General features: G+C 39.7%; 1 pseudogene; it reads left to right on the forward strand.

Annotated features, from left to right (window-relative positions):
- Window positions 1–23: 23 nt before the first annotated feature.
- The window catches only part of LOC116329604, a 194,908-nt pseudogene continuing 168,659 nt past the window's right edge, over window positions 24–26,272 (forward strand).

A 26,272-nucleotide genomic window follows, 5' to 3' on the forward strand; every position in this document is an offset into this window, starting at 1 on the left:
GCGAAATGAACTAGGCGCGGCCAAAAAAGAGCCCCATCCATCTATCACACGTGTAGACAAAGGGGGACTCCACAACACAAAGCTAGATGTGCCCTCTCAAACTTTTTTCCCCCCCTACAACCGACAGCAGCGCGCGCACAGGAAGCCGACTGCCCAGGTGAGTTGTCTCCGAGCGGCACACTCTTTGCTTTCAAGCCTCGAGCGATTTTTTGGAATTTATTCCCAGTTAAAAGTTGCGGCTGTAGTTGGTGCGTCAGCGCTCAAACTTGAGCACAAAGCAGGAGGGAGAGGGAGAGAGAGCTAGAGAAATCGAGGCAGCAAGGAAAGAGAGAGAGAGAGGGAGCGAGAGGAGCGGTCCCCTGTTCCTTTGTCTGATGCGGGTCGCTTTGAGGAGAGAACTTGAGGGGGATGCTCACACACGCATCTCCATAACGCTCATTAACACTCAACTTGTGCTACTTAGAAGCAATTGTCAGGGAGCTTTCATGGAGTTGAGGCAGAGTTTGTGGGGTTGCTGTATTTTTTTGTCTCTCGAGGATGTTGCGACACAAGACAAAGCCTGTCAGAAGTTTGCGGAGGAAAGGACCTTTTTACGTACGCGAGAAAAATCACAGTTGGCTGATGGATAGTTTGTAAATACTATTTTTTCTTCTTCTTAGTGCAGTAGTTTTATGACTGTTGTGTTTGCGTTCTTGCGAAGTTGTCTTTCTGCACTATGGGAATTCCGCGCAGTGCAATCAGGTGTAAAGTCTCCAAGAAACAAGAAACGGTAACACAGAATTAAACTTTTTTTCGCACTAATGAGAAATGATGTTTGGAGGCAACAAAAAAAGATGCCATGACGTGAATCTAAAGCGAGCTCATCTTGAAAATCTTTAAGAAACTTGTTAGAGTTTATTTGGAAATAGATCAACAGGTATAAGTCGCTGCAGCTTCTTTGTTAGGCTACTGTAAAGGCTCCTTTGTTCTCAGTCCATACAAAGAAAGCTAGCAGAAAGGAGCGCAGATCCACCAGGAAACAACTTTTTCTTTTCTTTTTCAAACTTGCAAAGTTAAATTTATGTGATATATATTTTTTAATTATGTTGTTTAATTCTAGTATTTCAAAGTGTTGGAATAGCTTTTATTTGCCTTGTTTTCTTTTAAAGAATCAAATACCCGGGAAATGTCAATGTAAATACTTTTTATTGTTTATTGAGTTTTATTGTTAAGTTCCACCTTCATTTTTTATTTTTTATGCCTCGTTATTTAAAAAAATAAAGTGGACATGATTTAAAAACAAACAAACTTTCTTTATCTTGTGAAGGTGTGGCCAAACAACTTGTGTGGATTTGAAGCATTCCACTGTGGAGTAGCTCTACCCTTAAACTTTGCATTAGTCAGCAAAGAGGAGAATTCACACCTACAGGATTTACATGTGGTTTGAAACCAAATTAGTTTGCTATTCTATATAAAGAAATATATATATTTACAAGTTTCTAAAAACAAATTCGACTCATACAGTTCATTCACACACTTTTACGCTGCTCATTCACTACTAAAGTGTGAGTTTAATATGATTTAGACTGGGATTCCATTTGAATGAGAAAAATGTGCTGTAGCTTTGACTGACTGCAATGCCTTTAACCTTTTTTCTTTTTTCTTTTTATTTCTCTGGGCACTGTCCTTAGGTGGGAATTTAAGCAATTTAACCGGTACAGTGCTTGCTTCTGATGGATTAAGAAAATAAAAAAAGATGTGTAGAAAAAAAAACACATGGAAGATGTACAGATTCACCTATCAAGCTATTTTTAAGATGAAATGAAGGATTAAGAGACTGTTCACTTTTCTTCTGGATGAACATGAAGACTTATCTTATGAGGATTTAGACTTCAGCAGCAGCAGCGCCAGTCGGATTGTGTTTTAGGCACACTTGGAAATCTAAACCTCATGGAGATACTTTGAGGATTATAAAAGATGTGCATGTAGAATGCCACAATACAAGACGCGTCCTGGGCCAAAGTCCTTGGGATAGCAGGATATTGCTTTCCTGATCCTTCTCAGCCCTCAGCATGGGTAGGTAATATTACTCTTTAGTGGGAGATGGTATGTGGCACTTGTTCAACCACTTGTTTGCAGGGCTGGTACATGTGTGAAATCCCCAGAACACGCAAGGACACACAAACACACACACACTATTTTCCAGCTACATTTGTCATCAGCTGTATTTTGTAAGGCGTTGTGTTGCTCCTGTACTTAAAGCTAAAATCAATATACAGTTGATAAAAGATTATTTTGAGGCAACCAGCTTGTCTTATCGTGCCAGTCATTAGTCATTGCTCCTGAGAAACTAAGATAATTTTGGCATGTTTAAACAATGATGACTATCAATACTGTAAACTTGCAATTCTCGCAATGTCTTTTTGTATTCCACACTTGTTATGCACTCTGAAATTTTTTAATAACATAGTGAATAACCATGAAATGCCCAAAGCACTTTAATGAAGCTGGATGTTTAGTCCAAGTTTGTTGCACATGACCACTAGTCTGTATTGTAAAATAACAAACTAAAAGTTCATCTGATGATATGCAGTTTGTACAATTAGTTCAGTAGTAGCAGAGTCCCTACATCATGACATGTTTATATTTTATTTCATTTTTATCTGTGCATGGTCTCGGCATAGCACAGCAGCATCATTGTGTCATAGTCGGAGTGGATGTTTCATCTGATTTGATTTCGGTTATCTGTTATAAAGCCCGAGAACGCTTTTGGGCCAAATTTGAGTGTCCACGGTCTGATCAGTTTTAACACTGATAGTTAGTTTCACTTACGATTGCGTGACAGTCGTATCATTTGCATGCACTGTGATCCATTCATCAGTCAGCATTCATCAGTTGCGAAATGTTCTGTAGAAAGAGAAATCTTTCTTCAAACGCCCAGTTCATTCGGGGGTCAGGCGAGAGCGAGACCATCCTACAATGAAGAAGGCAGTTTTGTATTTCGCCTGATGCTTTTGCAGCAGCTAATTCAGACGAATCTCTTAGAGTCAGAAAAGAGTCACAAGCTATTCAACTGGCCTTCTTAACCTGCATTTGCATTCTACTATACAGGAGTGTGAGGGAGAGAGGAGAGTCACTCCTTTCTCCCTCTTTGCAGCCCCTTATCAATGATGTCATTGAGAGCCAATGAGAGCGTACAGTGGAACTTGTAAGCATCCAAGCTCCACCTCCAGTCGCTTTGTGCATGGTAGCCCACATGGTCCTGCAGAATCACATTTTCACCATGCATTACTCTGCAGCAGAGAACGGGAGAGAGAGAGAGAGAGAGAGGCAGAGATACAGGGATGTGGCTCTTGGCTATGTGTTCTGATGTTAATCTACCGTGTCTGCTCAGAAATGAGTTGTTTATCATTTTAAACATGCAAAGACCAACCAGAAAACATTTTAAAAATGATTTGCCAAAAGCCTCTGAGATACTATTAAATAAGATTATAAAGACGAATAAAAGCCAGCCAAATATTCTAGATCCTTCAACATCGTTAATGTATACTAAATTATTAAAAGTAAGGCTAAAATGCAAAGACTCATTGGAGAAGATTACCTTGATAATATCCCTTAAATCAGCTCGAAATTTCAAATTAGTTACTAAAAGACATGCGGGTACCTGACAAGGTTTTTGTCGGCTTTAATCAAATTACTCACTTTTTTCTTCTTGTAACCAGCAGAATTTAAATGATTGGAAGAGAAATATTTTACTTGCTTCCTGCTGGTGTTGTGCTAAAGACTCACGTCACTGTCTGGAAGTGAGTGGATCAGTTGGAATCAAGGTCAGTCGATAGTGTGACACACAGGTAGGGCAGATATAGGTCAGTGGCACAATATGGGTGGTGATGAGTCACAAACACACACAGACAGACATAGAGGGAGGGAGGGAGGAAGAGGGAGCATGGCGAATTGGACTCTGAGCTATGGAGGCTTTATTTAACACAAATCATATCAACTTTGTAATGTAACATATAAGTCAACAGGAAGTCCTGCATATTAAGCTACGCTCATGACTCTGTAGCTCTTACCTGTGACATAGTGAATTTCAGTTGTGCAGTTGCATCCAGTACTCAGATAACGAAATAGTGAGTAAAACAGAAACATCAGGGTTATAATAAATAATCATTATGACATGCCCGCCACTTGGCTCCTAATAGAGATTGCACTGGGGTGCTTTTTCCCACAATACAGCATGCTCCACTCTGTGCATCTTAATTACATTGCTTATCAGTAATGCTGTTATCAAGTGCGGGGCAGTTTTCATAGCATTTGCCATTCGGTGGACTCTTTATGAGAAGATACATTCTTTTATGCGGTCGCCCTAGTGGGAGCTGCAAATCTAAACCTAATCCACTGAGTTACACAGGATGACATTAACGCAGCAATCTGTGCCATCTCTCAGTTCTGAAGTCTCAATATCCATCTAAGCTGGAATGCTCATTAAAGTGGGGAATGGTTTAACACCCTCTTTTTCTATGCGCCATATGCACAACTAAATCTGTGTCACTATAATCGCTTATCCATCCTTGTTTGTTGTTACACTAAAATGCAGCTCATTCTCTCCCTGGAAGTGAAGTCTAATAAGAGCCACGCTTTGTACTGCAGAGTTGGAGCAATGTATTACCTTAGACTCTCATCCCGGAGATGCCAGCATTCTTACATCTGCATTATTTCTATCCATTTATAATGCACAACATGTCTGTAAACCCGACTCATGCTATACAAAGTGCATTAGATTAGAGTAACATTAGGCCTAGAGTAACTAATCACTACAATGAGCCTAATTCTCCTAGACATTGTGTGGTTGGGCCTCTAGAAAGCTATCAGGTTTATTTTTTACCGCTCACTGCATGGAGGTTATGGGAAATGCAGCTGATAGTGGCTCACATAAAATCCCAATAATAAATTTATGTGTATGCTGGTGGTGTTTTCTGGTTTATTAAGCAACAAAATGACAACAAATGCCACTTAAGGCCCAATCTGTTTATGCAGCATGTGATGCCTACACACCGTCGACCCTTAACTGTGTATGTTAACACTGCGCTTTATCGAATTCATGCTATTTTTACAGTCTCATATGTACTGTCTGATGCTCTGATACTAGCGCTGACAGATGGCCAAACAAATTTTGAGTTGGACCTTCAGAGCTCAACAGCCGCTCAAACAGATTTTGTATGTGTTATGTTCTGCGCGCCTTAACAAAAGAACAGAATTGGTTGAGATGGGCAAGTTGTCAAAAACAGCAGCAGTTAATAATCTTTTCATTTTCTCCACCAGCCGATTTTGGGCTGATAGTCCTTTTTTGCATATCATTGAGTCATACAGTTGGTACAGTTCAGTGAATTACAGTGCAGTAAAACATTAGGCCCACCATTACTAATCATGACGACAGCCCTAATTCTCCGAGCTACAGGCATTCTGTGGTCATCCTGTTGCAAACTATCAGAGCTTAGTTTTACCACTCAGCGCCTGTAGCCGAGAGATAAGTTAACGTGCTCTGCTGGCATGCTAATACATACCAGCACTGGGGGACAGGAATAAATTATTTCTTTATGACTGCGCACAAGGCAGAGCGTTTGAAGGGAGGGTAGGGAGAGATAGAGAGGAAACATAGGGAGATGAAGCAGAAAGAACAGACATGGGGGTAAATGATGGGCAGAGAAGACAGGAGGGGAAAAAAGGAAATAGAGATCCAGATTGAGAGGGGGAAAAGAGAGTTAGAAAGAGAGATAAAAATGACAAGTATAATGCAGACAGCAAGCCTCATAGTGCTTTTTATATCAGCCTTTCTTCAGTTTATAGTAATTCTGTCACCATGCCTGTGGTGAGAGAAGTAGTCATAAGTGAAGCTATGAGCTCAGCATCAACAGAGGGTTTGTTTTGGGAAATAATGGCAGAGAAAGTTACTGCTCTGCCCAGGAAACAACAGCCTGCATCCTCAAACGTGCGACCTTTTCACCGGTTTTGCCCTACTTTAAACGCTCAAGTCACGCAACGACAAATGGGTGTCAGATAACATTAAAGTGAGTGAAATCTCACTAAAATACACCGGGATTGGTTTCAGTGAAAAAAGCAGTGATTCGAATGGCAATTTAAGATCTCTGAAACATAAAAAAAAGAGTACTAACATTTAGCTAGATTATTTTTGAGTCTGCATGCTGATGTCTTGTGTCGTGCCGCGTTGTGTGCTTACACTTGGCAGCCGCTGTACGTTTGCACTCTGGGATTTTAGTAGAGGCAAAACCACACCACAAACAGTAGCATGACAAGTCAGTTGAAAAACACATAAAGGTAAGCGCCAAATCAAAATTCACCGGGTGATAGCTCGCATGAGGTGTTGCACAGCAGGTCTGACTGTCTCTGAAGATATTGCTTTCCATCCCTCTTTCATCTATGCCCAGGTATAGATATGGGGGACACAATTTCCAATAACAGCCTTTAGCCAGTTGTCTGTTGGTCTGTCTATTATGGATCAACTTATTACCTCCATAAATGCACAGCATGTTGCTGTCTGGGAATGGGCTGATAATCCCTCTAAAGCCTGGGGTTTTATCAAAGCTAAATCTGCTACACACACACACACGGACAGGCATGCATCAGGAATGCCCCACATGAGTACACATAGACACACACATACACACACACATGACTTGCCTGGTATAAGCATAGACATATGTGTGAGGACTGGGATTTTATCACAGACAAATCTGTGATTGTCTGGTAGTTAAAAGATTATAAAGCAGTGATTTTATAGACACAAACACACACACGTGTCATTAGCGCATGAACACTGGCTTCCTTGCTACAGGCACAGTGTAGTTAAGTGATATCAGTGCTGCTATTCTTCAACACTGTGATTCGCTTTGGATTATTAATCTGATAAGGGCTCAGTAAATCATTTCACTGACAGCTTTTATTATATTCACTTACTTCTGTTTTCTTTTTAACCTCGCTTTAATATAAAGTCCCATTCCCAGCCATGCCCGACTTTTTTCAGTTTCCTACTATTCCAGAGGTAATGTTCTATGTCACCATCACCACTGCAAAGCCCATTTCGATTTTTGCTGTAGTTTTACAGAGATAAGATTTCGAACATCATGTTTCTCCTTTTGAAAAATAGAAGAAAAAAATAGTGATGGACTTAGTGAGATGTGTGTCAATCCAGTTAAGGAGAAAAGGGTTCACGCTGCGTCTGAGATAAGCAGTCGGGCACTGCATTGTACAGCCTAATTGAAATGACATCTGTCTCACGCTAATTGATCCGCAGCAGAGCCAGAACACAGGGAGTGAAGAGACGCTGGCCTTCAGTGCAAGGTTATAGAAAGAAAAGCTGCCAGTGATGAAGACCCAGCTTGCAGCCAGCACGCTGCTTTCTCGAGGTTGGACCTAGACTGAGTTGGCACTGTTTTCCCAGACCAGCAGCTCAGAGGAGAATGCCCTCCAGTAGTGAATGCTTGGACTGTCCTCAGTGCTGGGTACTCACTCTTAGATGCAATACATGACCCGACTGTATCTGTTTACTTTACTTTCCATCATTCTTTTAACAGCGTTGGAAGGATGTAGGCTTTCTGTCATTTTTTGACAGAGCAGAGCAGCACTGAAAATTAAATATAGTATACCATCAAGTCACTCACGGGCAAGTCGTGGCAGCAGTGGCAGTTCATAAAATGTAACATACATACAATTGGAGCATGTCTGAGGACCCTAGGTGCAGAAGGAGTGCACACTGCTAGATGTCTTCTTTTGGTTTAAGCCCCACAATCAACTACTTTTGGTGACTCCTAATTAAGTCCTGGAAGAAATGTCACTGCGACTCGAAAACTGCTAAACAGAGCTCTTAGTTTCAGTGCCAGCTACCTTCCCTCATGCATTCGATTACACTCATGTCCATGTAGTTCACATTTGCTAGTTTAGACACGTGGACCGCTTTGTTTTGGTGTCTCGGAGTCAGTTTGGTGCCAGTACTTGCCCTTGATCAGCAGGCAGAAGTTAGGAGTTACATAAAGGTTGTGTATTTTGGTGCTTTAGATGAAATGAACTCAAAGTAGCATTCATTTTTTCAGGTTGTGTGCAATTTGACAGAAGTAGGAGATACAAGATGACAGAAGAGGTGTTGCTTACCTCCATTGTGTGCTTGTAAACAAATCTACAGTGATTTTGTGTCACCTTTTCACATTCCCTCCAAAAAACGTATTCTGTCAGTCAGAGAATGATGCCTCTTTATATTAGGGAGCAACCTGCCTCAGCTGTCACTCATTACACAGTTTAGTGTAAATTGAAGCTTCTGCCAGACATATTCTGTAAATTGAAAGGAAAATTTAAGACAGTTATTCTGTTTGAAACTGGCATCCTTTGATTTCCTAAAGGATTTATAATGTTTTGACAGTAATTATTTAAAATATTAACTTTCAAAAACAACACAAAACAATCACAGCAAGATGGCAAATATTTCATACAGGGATAAAAGCGCAGGAGAATGAGTGAGAATCTCGAGAATGCAATAAATGAGCTTTAGCTACAATCCTGCTGCCCTGGAAATGTCACGTGAGATTTTTTTCTTAGTTTCCCTTAATTATTTATTTATTTTTTGATGGCGATTTTTCTTTTCACTTATTTCAAAATATGAAGTACAGTTTTCTTGTGTCTTGTATCACTCTATCATTTAGTCCTGGGAGCTTCAGATATAGAAATAAACATAAAGACAATGTTTAAATAAACAATGCTGTGTCTTAATGACATGCAAATCCAAAGTATATCTTTGAGCTTTTTTGAGAAATGCATAGCGAGTGGAAGTGGGGTTTTTCCAGTTATAGGTGGCAATATTAGAGTGAGGAGATGTGTTGAATAGGGAGCATTTTTTTAACATCTCTTTTTGTGTCTGTTTGATATTTTGTGATATGTGCTTTCTGCTTTTGGAGAAGTATTATTCAAGCAGGTTAATCCAGAATATTATCTTCTGTCATCTTGCCCCTGCACCATGTCAGGACTGTGTACTTTGGCTGACTAATACCGAATCTATTTTGATGTTTTGATGGAGATATCTTTGAGCTTAGCTGGATATAGTGTGATAAGTCAGATTATGTCCCATAACACTAGCTGAGATATCAGACTCGAAACTGTCCTGCTCTATGCAAACAACTCTGCTTTCAGGAATGGGAATTTTGTCGCTATCAAGATTACGGTGTAGAATAAAGATATCGACATCATCTTACTCAATGCCGTACCTAACCTTCTGGGAGATATAAGGTGACATGTAGACAGCTAGGATAGGAGCCTCATTTAAATTATATCTGCTAGCTGGGCCTGGATTTCTTTGGATGTGTTTTTGCATGCTGTTCTTTTCTTTCTTTTTGTTGCAAAAAGACTATAAAATTTTACAAAGTCCATAAGAGCATTTATTTTAAATCTTCATGTCTGCCCTTTCATCAATTAAAATCTTATTCTGTTTTCAAATGTACCTTTTGCTGATAAAATACAGTGTGATTGGTACTTGTTACAGTATGGTGAATGTCATACTGTGAGATAACTCAGAGTTTATCTATGTGCATGGCAGTGCCATTTATAGCTATGATGGTGAATATTAAATGCTGGGTTTCCTTGAGGCGGATAATGCCTGTGACTGTAAGTCTTACCCTGAGAGTATCTGCAATGACACGATTTTCCAGTCCAGTGCGGGACATAATCTGAGTGCCTGGAAATGGGCTGAATAAACTCAAGTTAATTTCCTGCTCTCAATAAAGCAGTAATTCCAGGCTGGATACAGCCTTGACGATGGACACAGGTGGATAAAAGCCCAGGTTCTTGTAAAACATGGCACCACGCGAAACAGTAAGGGCTCACATTTAATTTAAAAGCTGTTTAAAGCAATGCACCTCAAGCTAAGGCTTTTCTGGGCAATATTAAAAATTCAGTGGAGTATAAAGGTTGACATATTGCTTTTCCAGGTCATATGAGGTCAATATGAAATCTCTGGTGGGAATGCGGCTGAATAAGGCCAAGTCGTGTCCCACTCTTATTATTATTATTATGCATCCAATTGCCTTGCATCAGCTGTCAGCTATTCTGTGCTATACTTTGTTACCAGCTCTGGTGCACAAGGTCAGGTTCATGGTACTTGTATATCCTTGCTGAATAAGACTGATTATGACTCAAACCCACCATAGTGTGTCTGACTCATTGACATTCACTGAAATTCTTACATATATTTGCACCATCATCCGCCTGTAGTGTTTGGGTTGTACGGCTGGGGGCAAAGTTCATAAAACCTTAAAATAACCTGCTCTTATTAAGACTAACAATCCACTTGAAATCACATTTGGAGGCAAATTTCTTTTCAGACAAGGTCAGCTGAGAAATGAGCTGATTAAGCATGAGTCATATCTTTATTTATACATTAGGCAGTTACCCGGCACACTTTGACAAACAAGCGGCGTTAGCTTTCAGATTTCTGTCACGGGTTAGACTTATCAGTGGCTCCGTAATCTGTGCCCCACTTTTTAGAAGCCTGTGATCAGTGGGCTCAGTGGACTCATTCAACAAGCAGCTGAAGACTCATCTTTTAAAATTGGCATTTTGGGTAGAATTTCATTTCATTTCATTTTATTGTTTTATTTCATTTTTAAATTTTTATTTGCCATTGTTGGTTTTGTTTGGTGTGAAGCACTTTGTGATTTTGAAAGGCGCTAAATAAATAAATTTACTTACTTTTTGCCAGCAAGCCTGTTGTGGAAATAGGAATCATTTACTATTGTCTTAATTATAAGGAGTGGAACTAATTTGCTCCTCATAACCTGGCTACCTAGTACAGCTACTGCACTACGTTTCTTTTCTGGTGTTCAGGCTGATAACTTGTTAAATATTAATTCACTCTTTTTCCAAACTGAGGTACCTCCTTGTACACTTTAATTGGTTTAGTGGGCATTAAGAATGCTCACATGCAGCTTAATTGCCCATTAATATGACTCATTTACTTTTATTACAAATTGCCTAGCTTTATTTCAGCACTTCGGGCAGACTAGATGAACCTGACTGGACTTGTTCTGCCTAAAATTCAATCCAGAATCAACTAAATCTTCCTGGACGTACAAATTTAATCCATGTGCCTAATTTAGGGTGCTTAGACAACAGACATGTGTGAGTGTCAAGGTGTTTCATGCGCCTCAGTGATTCCATGCTCATTTGTGAGAATCTCTTCCTCTGCTGTTTATGTTTACCGTCTGTTGTTACTTGAACGCACGCAGACAGAGGATGCTTTACTGGCTACTTAGTAAGCTCTCTGATGTCCTCAGCATGTATAGTAATGAGAACTGCTGACACAGTGATCCAGGGACACTCAGACACAAAGATGTTCAGGATGAAAGCACGCAGACAGAAGGTGTTTTTTCTTTCTTCTGACCATTCTTATCTATTTCACTTCATTTCCTTCATTTGATTTCTCACTTTCTCGTATCTGTTTGCCATCCCTTGTAATTTATTCCATCTTTCTTTTCCCTGTTGCCTACACTGCATGTCTGAGTCTGTATTTTTAAATATATATATATAATTTTTTACCTCTGACTTCATTTTTCAGATTTTCTCCATCACACACAGACTCACACTGAGGTGCTGTCTTGCCACAATAGACAGTGGGAGGACTGCGCCAGCCTCCTCTTCAGTTCACTGCCAGTTCACTCAGCTGCACACTGACAGGAATGATGCTAGAGAGAAATGCAAATCTGATCATGACGGCTATGCCAGCCACAAATGTTAACATCCCTCCTCAAAACTTTAGGTACCAATTTGCATTCACTTGAAAGTGCAGCTCTAGACTTTTAGACATGGGTTTGTATTATTCTCGTCTCAGTGCAGCTCATTCTCTTTAGACTGGTAATGTGCTGTCACTCGGTGCTGATTCACCTGTCCCTGCAGCTCACGCAGAGTCTAAAAATATCACTTCATGCTTTGTGAAAGTCAAAAGCATCTCATTTCTCATTTGATGAGAATACAACACAAAGTGGCATCATTACATTTTCAAAAGTGCATTCTGGGACCCCAAAATGCAAGGTCGTCACCCCTTTGTGACGACCTTGCAAAGATCATCAGTCTTACAAAGTTTTTTTTACATTTTTTTTTTTATTTGGCACAGTTTCTTTTCGCAGTATGAATGGCTGGTAATTTTGGTTGTGTGGAGCAAAGACAAGCTGTCCTTGTCATGTCGAGTATTTTTTTTATGCTGGACTGTGCCCTTGGACAAAAATATTAGAGTCCCCACTGAGTTATGCACTCTCCATCAGTCTGTGTGCATGTCTGCCTCATCATCTGGACCTCTCTCTCACACTGCACTTGCACTACCTCCTCTGTCACTTTCCCTTTTCTCCTCTAGTTACGCTTTGACTTTTTCTTCTTTTTTGTCTCTCTGCTTTCTTTTTTTCCTCCCTCAGTTTCTTGTCTGCATTGCTGTCTTTCAGAATTTGCTTTTTAAGTTTCCTTGTGTCGGTGCCTGCTGCCCGTCACAGTTGAGATGCATGTCTGTCTTACTCTTGCTTTTCTTAATCTCTGTCTGCCTCCCTGGCTGACTGCATGACTCTGTTTCTATAGCTCTGCCTCTGTTTCTAGCTGTGTCTCTCTGTTGGCCTCTACCTCCCACTCTCTAACTCTCCTTGTCTTGTGCTCAAATGCCTTCTTAGCTTTAATGGCTTTTTTTTTTGCTCTCTACTTAACTCTACTTCCATATTTTTTTCTCAAACATTGTAGATCTCCATGTTAACATAGCCCGTTGATCACCCCTTCATTCTGAACTGGTTTGCTCCTTCTCTCTTTTGATGACTGAGTCACTGTCCTCCACCGTCACGTGTGTTCATTCAATCTCTGTGAGAGCTCACTTCTTGAAGAGTTTCCCTCCTTAGATTACTTCTGACCTGCATGGGCGGGATGGTGACTTATTCCTTTTTTAGCGAGTTTCACATTACTTTCCATGTGTTTTAGGCTACCTGCATAATACCAAGTACAGAAAAGAGAGGTTTCACGAGTTGGCTTTGACCTGGTTCTGTACAAATTATTTTATCTGCCGAGAATAAAATATTTGCTCACCATCTTCACATTATTTATGGGGTTAACTGGTCTCTAGCAGGTACAGCTAATATTTTGCACTCAGTCAATTTTGATTTTATGGAGTGTGTTTTTGTGTTTTTAGAAATAAAATTAAACTGAAATGAATTGAACTGAAATCTATGTCAGTTCCCATCTGTGTTTTGCAGGGTTCGTCACATGTGTGTATACATACAACATGTACATTTTTGTAAGATCCCATCCATATTCTGTGTTGTTGAAGTTCTGTGTGTGTGTGTCTATATTTAGATTACCTTTCCTATTCAACACATTCAGGATATCTCTCAATTAGTGACAAGGAATTTCCAAACCACTGGAGCCATTGTCTTAAACTAGGGCTCCATAAAGCTTAATTTCCCATAGAGAAAAGGGGTAGCGGGGTTGTTTTGAAGTCCAAATGTTCTTATCTCATGCACTATTAAGTGAGGCACTGGGGTGTGTTGGTAACATGGTTTAGAGTCCGTCTGTCACAGCCTCAGGTTATGCTGCTTCTAGTGCACACACACGCATACGTGTACATACAAACGCATGTATATTCACACAAATGAAAAGACAAACTACATGTACACATAGACACACAAGCACCTATTTTTTCAGTCACCCATTTACACACGTAAACACTGCCTCGGGGCTGTATAGCATGAGTCCTGTTTGGGATTGGTGCAGGTCAGAGGGGTTCCCTGAGACCTTCACTTCACTGATCACATCAGGGGACACTAGCAGCTTTTATGTACGTGTTTCCATATATATTAAGTATTGATTCAACTTTGACTTGAAAGGTAACATAGGGCGCTTAGGCTGGCTTTGGATTATTCAGTTTGATCTCAGTGTGAATGTAATGAGAGAATAGTATACATGTACGGTACATGAGCATTTTTACTTTTCTTATTACATTTTAAGTGACATTCAGTACACTACTGCACATTCATTTTCATTCAGAGTCAATCCATTCTTTGTAACAATAATGCAAATATTTATTTTTACTGCGCCTCAAGTATTTCAGCAGACTTCCTTCAATGAATCAACGCAGTCATCAGGAAGCAGGAAAGAAAAGAAGCAAACGATGTTTGAGCATATGTAAGAGCACCTGTGAGTTTGGTGTTCGTTTGTCATGTGAACATTTTCTTCTTTCAAATCAAAGACTTTGCTAAAGAACACTTCACTTTATTTGCTTTGCAACCCAGAATAAAATGTGAATGCACTGAATGCACTTTCAATCATTTTATAGATACGGAGTAGAGATGTATAAGAAGATGAAAACAAGCATGAAATTCATCTTTAAGCACTCAACAGCATGGAATGTGGAGTTGCAGCAACTCTGTGAAAAGCCCAAGAGTAGTTAATAGTTAATAATAGTAATAGCCATCGTTACTTCTTCATATATGTGTGTGGAAATGCATGTATTTCCTTGGTTAAAAATAATCTGTCTAATAAAATCATGCCAGTTCAAGAACATCCTTGAAGAAGTGAGCGTTTCACTGTTGAGGTCAACAACCAAGAGATGCCCTCATGAATGTAAATACAGAGGGTTGCAACTCGATGGAAACACTGAAGAGCAGAAAGGTCCGATTAAACTTTGACAGAGAACATTTAAAAGAGTCTGCACACTTTGGAAAAAATTTTTGGACAGATGAAACCAAGATTAGCATGTGCCAGAATGATGGGAAAAGTAAAGAGAAGGAAAGGAACAGCTCATGTGAGCGTATCACATTAACTGTCAAACATTGGAGAGGCAGTATTACGGCACGGGCATGTATGACTCCCGGCTGAACCAGATCTCTGATGTTTAGTGGTGATGTGACTGCTGATAGAAACAGCAGGTTGTGAAGTGTAGAGGGCTATATTCTCTGCTCGGATTCAACCAAATGCTGCACATCTGAGCTGACACTACAAAATCAACCCAAGGGTTTCTCAAAGCAAAGAAATGCAAACCAGTCACCTGATCTCAACCCATAATTGCATGCTTTGCAGTTACTGAAGCACAAACTGAATGCAGAAAGACCCACAAAGAAGAAGCTTCAGTGATGGCCTCGAATAGCATCTTAGCATTTGTTGATATCCATGAGTTTAGACTTTAAGTCTGTCACTGACTGTAAAGTAATCCACTGTGTTATGTAGAGAGGGAAAATAACCAGAATGTATAATTTCCCCTAAACCAAACTAGATGCAGATGTAATGCATTGATGCAGATCACTACGTGCATACATACGTCCACCTATAGATGAACTGAAAAACACAAGCAGATGCAAACATCAGGCCTGGGAGAGGCTCTGGCAGGCAGTGCTGAGCACTGTGAGGTGCTGCAGTGAAATTGATGCCACATACACTTTGTGTATTTGCTGCTGGCACTTAACTTCTGGCAATCCCGAGTAGGAGCTCTGATAGTGTGTGTTTGTGTGTGTCTATAAAAGATAGAGGCCAGATTTTGGGACAAAAGTTAAAGATTATCCTAAGTTGGTACACTCTTTTTGTTTTTTTTCTCAAATTCATCCTCAAGCTTTTTCTCATATTGTCAGACTCTGACACACACACACACATATTATACAGTGTCTTTGCTGCAGGCACCAAAGTAACATTCTCAGTACTGGTCGATTCCAGTTGGCCTGTGTCAGGTGTTGCTTTCATATGTAAGGTGGCTGTTATGTGTGCCTCTGTGTTTGCATGGGGCAGAGAGGTAGTCAGGCAGTATTTGTCTTTCTTTGCATGCTTGCCAGATAGACTGATGCCTGATGTGTCTCTGCATATGTGTGGATGAAACTTGCTGAGGGGTATGTTAGCGTCAACACAGTCATCATGGAAGCAGGAGAGAAAAGAAGTAAAAGATGTTTGAGCATATATAAGAGCACCTGTAAGTTTGGTGTTCGTTTGTCATGTGAACATTTTTTCCTTCAAATTAAAAACTATTCTAAACATGAACTATAGAACCCACTTTACCACTTTTGCAAGACGGAATAAAATATCCACAGCTAGTGGGTTTGTTTGACAGTTAACAAACTCAATGAAGTCTCTTTTCTTATGATTTCAGTCTGAGCTCACGGAAGAGCTGGGCTTCTACCAACAAAGGCACCAAACTTAGAATACATTTTTCTGTTTCATTTCTTTGTTTTCTGGTTATCCAGGGCCGAGTTTTTTTTTCTGCTGTCACACAAAACGCTCATGTATGCTTCAAGCTTTTGCCGAGTGAGTAACACAAAGTACGACAGACTGTGTGTGAAGTGCTAAGTGAGCAGAAGACTGCATGGCAGCCTCTCACAGTGTTTGCCAAATGCATGTTGCCTTGGCAGAAGAACTGTCCTTTCTGAGCAGCTAGTGGTACCAATGATCAAATGTGTTTCATGTATATGTCTGTGTGTTGGTGAGTGAGACCGCTCAGTATTTCTCAGTTTGTTTGGAGCATCAAGTAGCATCTGAAGAGTGGCTTCCTGCTCTGATAATGACAGAACAGCATGCATTTGTAGTGTGAGTGTAGTGTATCTACTGATAACATCAGCTTAAGTCCAGATTAGAAAATCCCTAGAGAGAGCTTGTATTTATGTTTGTAGAGCTGGGGTGTGCTCTTTTAACTAATCTGCTAGGTACAGTTTTTCACAGTCATTTTTCTATGTGGATGCATGCACACAAACACGCCGGTTTGTCCAAACGGCAAAATCTTCTAACAAGACCGGTGAGCCCTAAAGTGGGTTTATCAACAAAGCACTTCGGAGCAGTGAGGAGGAGGCGAAAGAGGAGATGAAGAGTTGAAAGTAGCAACAGGGGTCTTTTCTACTTGAAAGTTTACCTGAGAGAAACTTTTGCGATCAAGGCCCAGGCGACTGACTCGAAGCTGACCAAAGTCTGGGTAAAAAAACCAAAACAAAAAAAAGACATCAACTGAAAACTTTGGGAAGTTACAAAAGGCTTCAAAGTGAGACAGAGAGAGGTTAAAGTGAGACAGGTGTTGCTGGATCCTGTGGTTGTCGTGATACTGGAATTTAAAACTCAATACCAATAACCAGGAAAATGTCGTAGATACTAATTTAGATGCCATGAGAGAAAAAATGACAAAATTGTGAGGATTATTAAAAAAAAGAAAAGACTACAACAATACTGGTTGGTGCAAAAGAATTCAACTATAACCCTGTTTAGTTTCTGTGCTTCTGGTGACTTGGCACTATATTTTTAGTGGTGTGCAAATAAAACTGGAAGGTAGACTGCCACTGTTTCTGTCTACTAGTATACTGCTAGTATGCTTTTCTCAGCTTCAATCAGGAGAGGAACAGAACACTTTACATGCACATAGTGTGCTTTCCTGTTAAATTAATACTGTTTGTTAACATTACAGACAAGCAGGACTGATAATGTTTGCTAATAGCCGCTACCTTAATTGTGACTTAACATACAGCTAACAAGGGTAAAAGCTGAACACCTAATGCTAAAATGTTCTGACCAGGTATGTATTTATATTAAGTGTTTAATTAAGTGTTTTCTTAAGTGTTGTTGAACCGGAAGCTTTATTGACCTAACAAAACACCTCATAAAGACTGGGGTGTGAGTCATTAAGGCTACGTTCACACTGCAGGCGAAAGCGCATCAACTTTTTTGACCCTGCGACCCATATCCGATCATGGTATGACAGTGTGAACAGCACAAATCCGATATTTTCAAATCCGACCTAGGTCACTTTCGTATGTGGTACTGAATCCGATACATATCTAATATTTTAGCAACTGCTGTTTGAATGGTCATGTCGCATGAAATCCGTCTTTTACGTCACTGACACAAGACAGACGCCAATTATCAGCGCCGGAGAAGCGCCCAAAGACATCGTGAACGCTTCCTGGCCTTTCAGCGTAGATGTTAGTGAAACTGTTGGGAAGACAACGTTGGAGAAACGTGAACATTTTATTTGTATAATAATCTGTATAATCTGCAGATTCTGACAGAAATCTGCAACTATCCTTTGAAGCACCGCTCCTCTCTAAAACAGCAATAAGGATCATTATTAGGCCATATTTAAATAACAAAATAACTTTATAACTTAAAGCAAAATTGGGAAATGTAAAGTCCGAAACAAGTCTTTATATTAACGGCCATCAGTCAAACAATACTGTTTGGTCTGAGTCTAAACAGAGCGCGTTGTGTGTGGCGTCTTCTTTTGCGCATGCGGGCCACTTTGAGGGCCGTGAACGGTTCACACTAGAGCGCGTTTGCTGTCACATTTTATTTGTAGTGTGAACAACCAGACAAAAAAATTGGATTTGATCAAAAAATCGAAATTGAGCATTAAGACCTGCAGTGTGAACGTAGCCTAAGATGCTATGCTAAGTTTGCTGCGCTGCTGTTGATGTGTCAGGTGCTAGTGAAGAGAAGGGCTTTGTGCCTGCCTGTCTTCAGGAGTGTTCTGTCACATTGCGTGTCAGCTGTTGGAAACAATGCTGTTTCAAATGATTAGTCATACTAAAAGTAATTTTTAGTATCAGTCAGTATTCAATTATGCTATGCTATATGCTAGTTACTTTAAAATTTTGGTATTGAAAGGTACTGTATTCCTTCTGGAATTGGTTATAGTGACATCCGTAGTGGATATTTTGCATAGATAAGAAATGGGGGGAAAAAACAAAACAAAAAAATTAAAAACACACACAATATACACACGCACATAAATTTTACTAGTTGCACAAAATTTCAAGCCAATTTGGAAGAACGTTCAGACTTGTTTTATTCATGATGGACTTTGTTGTCAGAAAGGTGAGACAAAGAACCAAGTTGGGTGTTTGTATCGTAACATGCAGCATGCATTATGCTCACTTCTCACTGCAACTTTAATTAACCATCGTTTGCCTCATCACGAATTTTTAATAGTATCCAAAGCTATTTTTGACAATACCCAACAAGCCTGCCTATTCAGATAATTAAGCTCCAAAGTTGCCATCACAGCCAAATTTTCAAGTTTAGGGTTGTCCCGAGGCTGTTGAATTTTTTATTTTTTTTCCACTGCCACATTCTTCTAAATTTGCACGAGCGGGCCTAATTAGAGGTTGAATTTGGTTGCAAAGCACTGACTGCACCACTGAGTTTTTATCCAGCCTTAAAGCACTCAAGAGGCCTGTCTTGGTGTCTCAGCAGAATTAAGTGTATAATATCACAAGTGTTGATGCAGCTCACAACCCCAAATGTTTTCCCTGCCGCTCTTCATTTCATGCTTTGACATTTACATTTTTTTAAGAAACCCACATTCCTTTAAATACTGAGACAAAGATAAAATGAAAGCAAAAGTTGCAAATATGGTAACGAAACCCAGTGAGTTCTTTCAAACATTTAGCAAAAAGATAGTAATGCACTACATGGTGTGTTTCTGTACAGTATATGTATTTGTGCTTCAGAAGTCATTTAATGATCTCTACAGGGTCTTTGAAGCATTATGTGAGGTATCAGTCTCATGCAATGTTACTTCCCACTTACAATGTATCTGCATAGCCAAAAGCAAAGAGCCTGAAGTTCAGCCCATTAAATGGATCCAAGTTATCCTCAGGCTTCTTTTCCGTCCAGCAGGGTTTTATAAGGGGTATATTTCACTGACTCACTGGCACAGCTGAGCAGGGAAATCCTTCTCTTCACGGTCTAGTTAGGATGACTGATGCAAATATGCTGCTGCTGAGTCCAGACACTGACACCATCATCACACTGACCCACTTAAAGAGCGAGAGAGCGAAATAGAGACAGAGTGAGAGAGGATGTTCCAAGTCATTTGTGACTTACATTTATTATTGTGACTTCACGTGTTTTAAGTCGTTTCAAAGCTATTAAAGCACCGACTCGTGCACGCAAGCTCTGTGATGTGGGAAGGAGGACGAGATATATTTCAGCTCATTTCAGATGAATGTCCGGGACATTCTTTGGACATGCATGAAAGAAAGAGATCAGCTTCAGATCATTTGTGATGCATATTGCATTGTATATTTTCTGTGCAACCACATGCCTTTCCTCTGTGTGGGACTTTCCTAATTGATACATATGGTAGCCATCAACTTTTGCATGGATCTTTTGATCTGGTCGTCTTGTTAAGAAAAGAGCGAATGTTCGTTTTACGACATCATGATAGTATCATCCATTCTTATTTTTGTAAAGTTTGAACATTTACATCATGATAGTATCATCCAGTCTTATTTTGTTTAAAGTTTGAACATTTAGCAATCTTAAACTAAGGATATAATTAACTATCCCCTCTATAGCCTTGGCTTGTTCAGTCTGGTAAGTGTTAAAGAGCAACTCATTTAACTTAAGTAACTTGACCATTTAACTGTCACAACCTGGCTTGATTAATTAACTATCCCTCTATAGCCTCCAGATGTAAGTATATCTATGTATATAACAACCTGGCTTGATATATGTATATATATATATATATATTATATATATTTGCAAAGAATGAATGCCATTGAAATGCAGCAGATTTAACTGGAGGTGGATGGAGTGGATGACAGGTGAAAGATCAGTGATTACTGGTAATATTGGCAATCAAGTCACTGCGGGATTCTGTACTAAACCTGAACGCTACTCATATCAACCAAGATCTGTGAGTGCCTAAAGGTAACCATTTCACTAGCTGGGCCCACGTCCTCATTTTAGGTTTTGACAGCGTTTTAGTAGGTAAAGGTGAATGCTTTGACATGAATTGAGCTGTGGTTCGGGGAAGGCCTCGAAGGGGACTGGCGATGGCTCCCGGGCCTGGCAGATCCCCAAGCGAAGAAGTTACAGAATAGAGAACAAGGAGGGAGGGAGGGTGGGGCACGTAAACGAGAATGATCAGCTTGCAGAACTGGGGGAACCTATATAGATGACAGCCGGAAGGAGCGTGTTTGGAGGCGTGGTCCTGCTCCTGAAATTCCGATACATAATCTTCAATAAAACTAACAATGCTGTAGCAGCAAAAGCTGTAAATCAAATACATTGTTACGCATTCATCGTCAACATTTTTATAACTTGTCTGGTTAACAGAAAGCATAGTAAAAGCGGCACGTTTTCTTCCAAATGCATTTTCAGTTGTTGACTACTTGGCTTTAAATATCTTCTAGGCGGCAATTTTGTGAGGTAAAAGTGAAAGGCACTATCGGACAGGAAGTCTCTGATTGTAGCCTGGCCCACTAATTTGTCTGGGTAACAAACAAAGTCAGCATTTCGGAAAGGCTGTGACACAACTGATGAAAGTAGTTATGTTATTTAAACGTTTGCAATTACCCCATTTTACATCAAGTAAATTAGACTGATTGTGAATAAACTGCAAATGCCTGTACACTCCAGGAGTTGCACGAAACTCATCTTTAATCCTCGCCCTTGTCACTTATTTTTTTCCACCAAGTTTATGCCTTTCTGTGTATTTGTTGTTCGCTTATTGTGATTACTTGAATGAAAATATCTTGCCCAGGTACTGAAATCCACATTCTCTCCTACTCAGGAGAGCCTTCTTCTTGTTTATATTCCACATGAGTGCTGCTGGCCTTATTGCTCGTTAACCTTTCCTAATATGACCTACGTGTATTAATAACACTCAGTAGGAAAGGTCAATCAATGTGTGTGCGTACATTAGTGTTTGTTTAATTGTTTGTCACCAGGAATGCTTATGCAATCTGTAAGTGGTTCTGTATAGGAGGTATATGGGCTTTTCAGTGAAGTGGTGAGGGTAAATTGAATTTGCTCTTAATAATTAACCAGGACAAATGGTTTGATGTTGTGGTGCTGTTATTTGTCTGAGACTATGGGGGAGGGTTGGCTTGCAAATGATGATACGCAATCAAATGTGCTGCATATAATGGAGTTTGTCTTTGCTGCATAATCACTCCTAGATTAATATATCTTTGCTTTGCCATATTACAGGAAGGAGTTTTTTTTAAATTCAGTTACAACATGGGAACGCAACAACCTTTTAATCTATACAGAATTGCCTTGTTTATATTAAGTACTTAATTAAATTCAGCTTGACCTTAAGGAATATTATTACAATATAAATGTATATATCTGACTCGTGTAACCAGGTTAATGAATTTCAACCAATCGTCTCATTAAAATGTTGCGTGCAATTCTACGCTGACCTTTTTAGTGCAGCAGTGCTTGGAGATGCTTATCTTCCAAAAAGAAAAAAAAGAAAACAGAATGAAGATTTTTCATGTGCACCACTAAACAAATTACATAAAAATGTCCTAGTAGGCTTCTAATTGTTATAGTAGTAGTAGAAATGCAGCTACATATGTATCAGCACAGTGATTCTGTTATTTAACTTAGCTTTCGATTTTTGCCATTTTTCTGTGTTAAACTACTGGAGGATCAAGCAGTTTTGATGATTTATTTTTAGCTTCTGCACTGTAACTGAACCCTCTTTAATGAGCTCTGTGTTTTTTTTCAGTATGGATCCAAATCATTGGGAAAGGAAGTCCAGGCATGTGTGCATCTGCAGAATCAGAGAGTGGGTATGCTTGGCGGTCAAACAGATCAGGGTGTCACGCGTGAATCCACTAAAAGTATTGATTATTGCTAAGAATGCTCAAATGTTCAGAGAAGTCCTTGCTAACCTGACTACTGAGTAGTCCTGCTTGGTGCATTACCACTAGAGCAGGGCGATATGACCCAAAATATTTATCACGATATACATTTGAAAATTTGCAATATTGATATAACTGATGATATAATTGACACTAGACAAAATACTTTACAACTCCACAAATTTATTAGTGCAAAAAAACCCAAAACATCAATGTATTTTCACTTAAACAAGCAGCTGTTTTTTATGTGCATTAAAGTTATATAAAAATTTAACAGTGCAAATGCAAATTCCTTGCTGACAGTTTAACCAAAAGGCATTTCCAGTGGAAACTTCCTCAGCATAACCATGTATAATATCCACACAACTTAAAAAGAGGTTATACACATACAATATGGTAATATTATGTTGAAGCACAGTACGTATCACTCCGCGAGGCTGTTGCCTATGATAGCCGTAATGCTTCGACAATCAGACTCGTCCTCTAAGTCACATTATTATGCATCAACTATGTGCCCTTCAGGGAGACCTCAGAGAAGTCAAACAGGAATGAATACTTAGCAGAAGTGTCTCCAGCTGTTCATGTCTGCAACAGAGTATAATCACTCAGGAACGCTAACAAGCCTGGTTAGCAAGGTGCGCCAATGTACTGTATGGTTAAATTGCAAAGATGCATAGATGTGCTAATTAGTGCATGCAAGCAAACAAGACATTAAAAAAGCTGGAGTACACGTATTGGACAGTCTGTCAGTGCATTAACAAAATAACTTGTTATATTATTCATCCAATACCTGTGTTAGACATGCACAAACATTACAAACATGGACAAGTTGTCTAGTTCAGGGACTCAGTACAGAACAAAACTTCCAAACATTCAAACCTAAATACTACCAGTAATGACAGCAAAATGTTTGTGACATTGACAGCTTGGCACAGGGAATTAACGATAGATTATTGAGACTCGACAAAGTGGCGTTCACATGGGTCAGTGAGGGTTATTTCAACAGGGCCACTGAGGTAAAGAGACAGTTTGATCAACACCTGTCAAAGCATAATACCCCATGCAGATTTTTGTAAACTCAGTAATGCACAACTCTAGTACACAAATAGCAAAGTTACTTTGATGACAACAATGTATCAGCATGTAAATGTTAGCTAAAACAGCAGCTTGGTTCTTCATATATTAACACGTCCCCATTGGCACCAAATAATCTTCCAAGGTCAGGTTCAGCTCAAGGAAATCTTTAAATGTGCAGTGAATGCTTTCTGTGTTTTTGAAATATTAGCTCTGTAATCCCAGAATTGCTTACGAAATTTGTCTTGAACTTTCTGTTTAATTTGTCATCATGCTCTTAATTTTTTTGTCTCAGACCTCAACAAACCATTTTTCATTTTGTTTTAGATAACAGACCATCACTGTCTAGTATTATTAATTATAGCCCACAACAAGATAAAAATAATAAACGGAGGCAATGCTTCACAAACAGAGAAGCATACATGAGTGTTTATCTCTGTGTGGTTGACTGCTAGGTGAATGTGAATGCAGTCAACCACAGCTCGATTCTTGGTTTATGTATACTGTATATATCTATCTATTTACAAGCCTGTTTGCTGTGCTGACTTTGCTGTGGCAGAGCTTAAAAGCATGCACACAAAGTTTAGCTTTCATTTAATTGCAGCCCACCAAATACCCAATTTTGGGTCCCAATCCGTGGTTTAGAAAAACAGCCGACACGACCCACTGCAGACGAGCATTTCATGTTTTCTCGGTGTGTGATTTCCAATCTGACTGAGGCCCGATAACGGCGACATTGCTGTTACTCATTCCCTCAGATCCCCATGCCTTCGTCTCTCCTAATCAGATTTCTCTGGTTGGGTTATTTATCATCGCCAGCTCTGACTGTGAGTGATGCTTGGCTAATGGGTTTAGCATTCAAATCTGCCGGCTTGATGCGACAGAATCCCAACAAGGGTTGTCATTCCTGTGGCAGCAGCAGCTCCAGAGTGGCGTAAATAAGAGCAAAAAATAACACTGAAATTTGCATTCATGTCATGTCCTTTTTTTTTTGAACTTCTGGGTTTGATTGATTTTAAAAGTGTTAAAGTAATATGGAGATAGAGGTGAAGAAAGGAAAAAAGAAAGGAAGTTCAAGTTTGTTAAAAATGACAAGATCAAGATGTTCATCCATGCATACGTTTACTGATGTATCCATCCAACCATCCATGAACCGTGCATTTCTGTTTGCCTGTTCATTTATTTCCAGTTCAGATGGGATAAAAAAGGGATCTTGACTCACTGAGAGAGAGCCAGGAAATAAAGAAATGCATCAAAAAGCAGTATACAGCACAGAAAGTCTTTGACAGGGTGAAGAGCCTATAAACAGAAATGAGTTGTGCTGAATGACAGTTATGGTTATGACAGTAAGTCATAAACCAACAGCTGTGAGTCTTCTGCGACTCTTCTATCTAATTTCACAATTGCACCTGCACCGTGCGGTGACATTCTGTGGTATGTGCTTGTGAGACGGGTCGTCGTCTCTTTTTGTTTGTTGCACAATCTGCAGCAATGACAGAACGCTAAATAACAAGACAGCTGTTTGTCTTTCCCCGCTTCTTCTTTTTTTTTTCTCGATGATATGTGGTTGAGTGTCAGGTGCATCCTTTCCTGATGTTTGATCTAAGGCCATAAATTAACTGATAGCAGTGATAACGACGCAGGGTGCATGTGTATGGATGCACGTGTGGGCTTGTGTGTGTGTATGTCAGACTCTCCAGTCTTCACTGTTCCACCACCTGTTCCATGTAAATAGCTCCATATGTATGGATGGAAGACTTTATATGGCTAATGGGAAACATTCTGGACGCCCTTATCGGCTCATCTGTCATGTAACCCGGTTACAAAGGGAAAAATCTGATCACAATGAGCGATATCAAGAACACTTTACTTTCAACTTTTAATTCTGCTCCTTAGTAGTTTCTAAAGCGTGTAGATTCTTCCTCAGCAGATTGCTAATCAACCACCAGTTTCAGCATGATTCCGGGCAAGTCTCGACATGCATGCACCCTCTGAGTTTAGGCAGTTTGTCTTGTCTTCCAGGATTTTGCTCACGCCTACACTCGCAGAAACACATGCGACACCAGTTTACTGGGATGTTCAGCATTCATTGGCGTCAAAAGAAAAGAAAAAGTGAAAAAAAGTTGAGTTACAAGTGCAACAGAGCACATCTGTATCACCCTACATGACGGTAAAGCTGCAAAACCTGATCATGAGGTGTGAAGCACGTTTGAAGCAGTGATAGACTTTATCGTTATGTAACACACTGTGTTTGTTTCTATATATGTGGCGGGATTTTCTTGAGGCCTGACAAGCTGCACAGACAAGTTAACCAGGTAGTTAGTATCTTGTTCTGGCCTGGAAAAATACAACTTCACCTCTATAACCTCTATAATGTCGCACTCATAATAGATGACAGTTTTTTACTAGAATCTCATCCTTTTTCACCTCCTCAAGCCTTATTTCTCAGTGTCTCTTGTCCCTTTGCTCCTAGTGTTTACTTCTATATTATTGCCCCTGTATTTTATCCTTGCATGCATTACATTTAATTACATGGTTTGCGCTGGATCAACTTGCTGAATAAAAAAAGTATC

The sequence above is a fragment of the Oreochromis aureus genome, linkage group 11, assembly GCF_013358895.1.
Source record: "Oreochromis aureus strain Israel breed Guangdong linkage group 11, ZZ_aureus, whole genome shotgun sequence".
NCBI classification, from domain to species: Eukaryota; Metazoa; Chordata; class Actinopteri; order Cichliformes; family Cichlidae; genus Oreochromis; species Oreochromis aureus.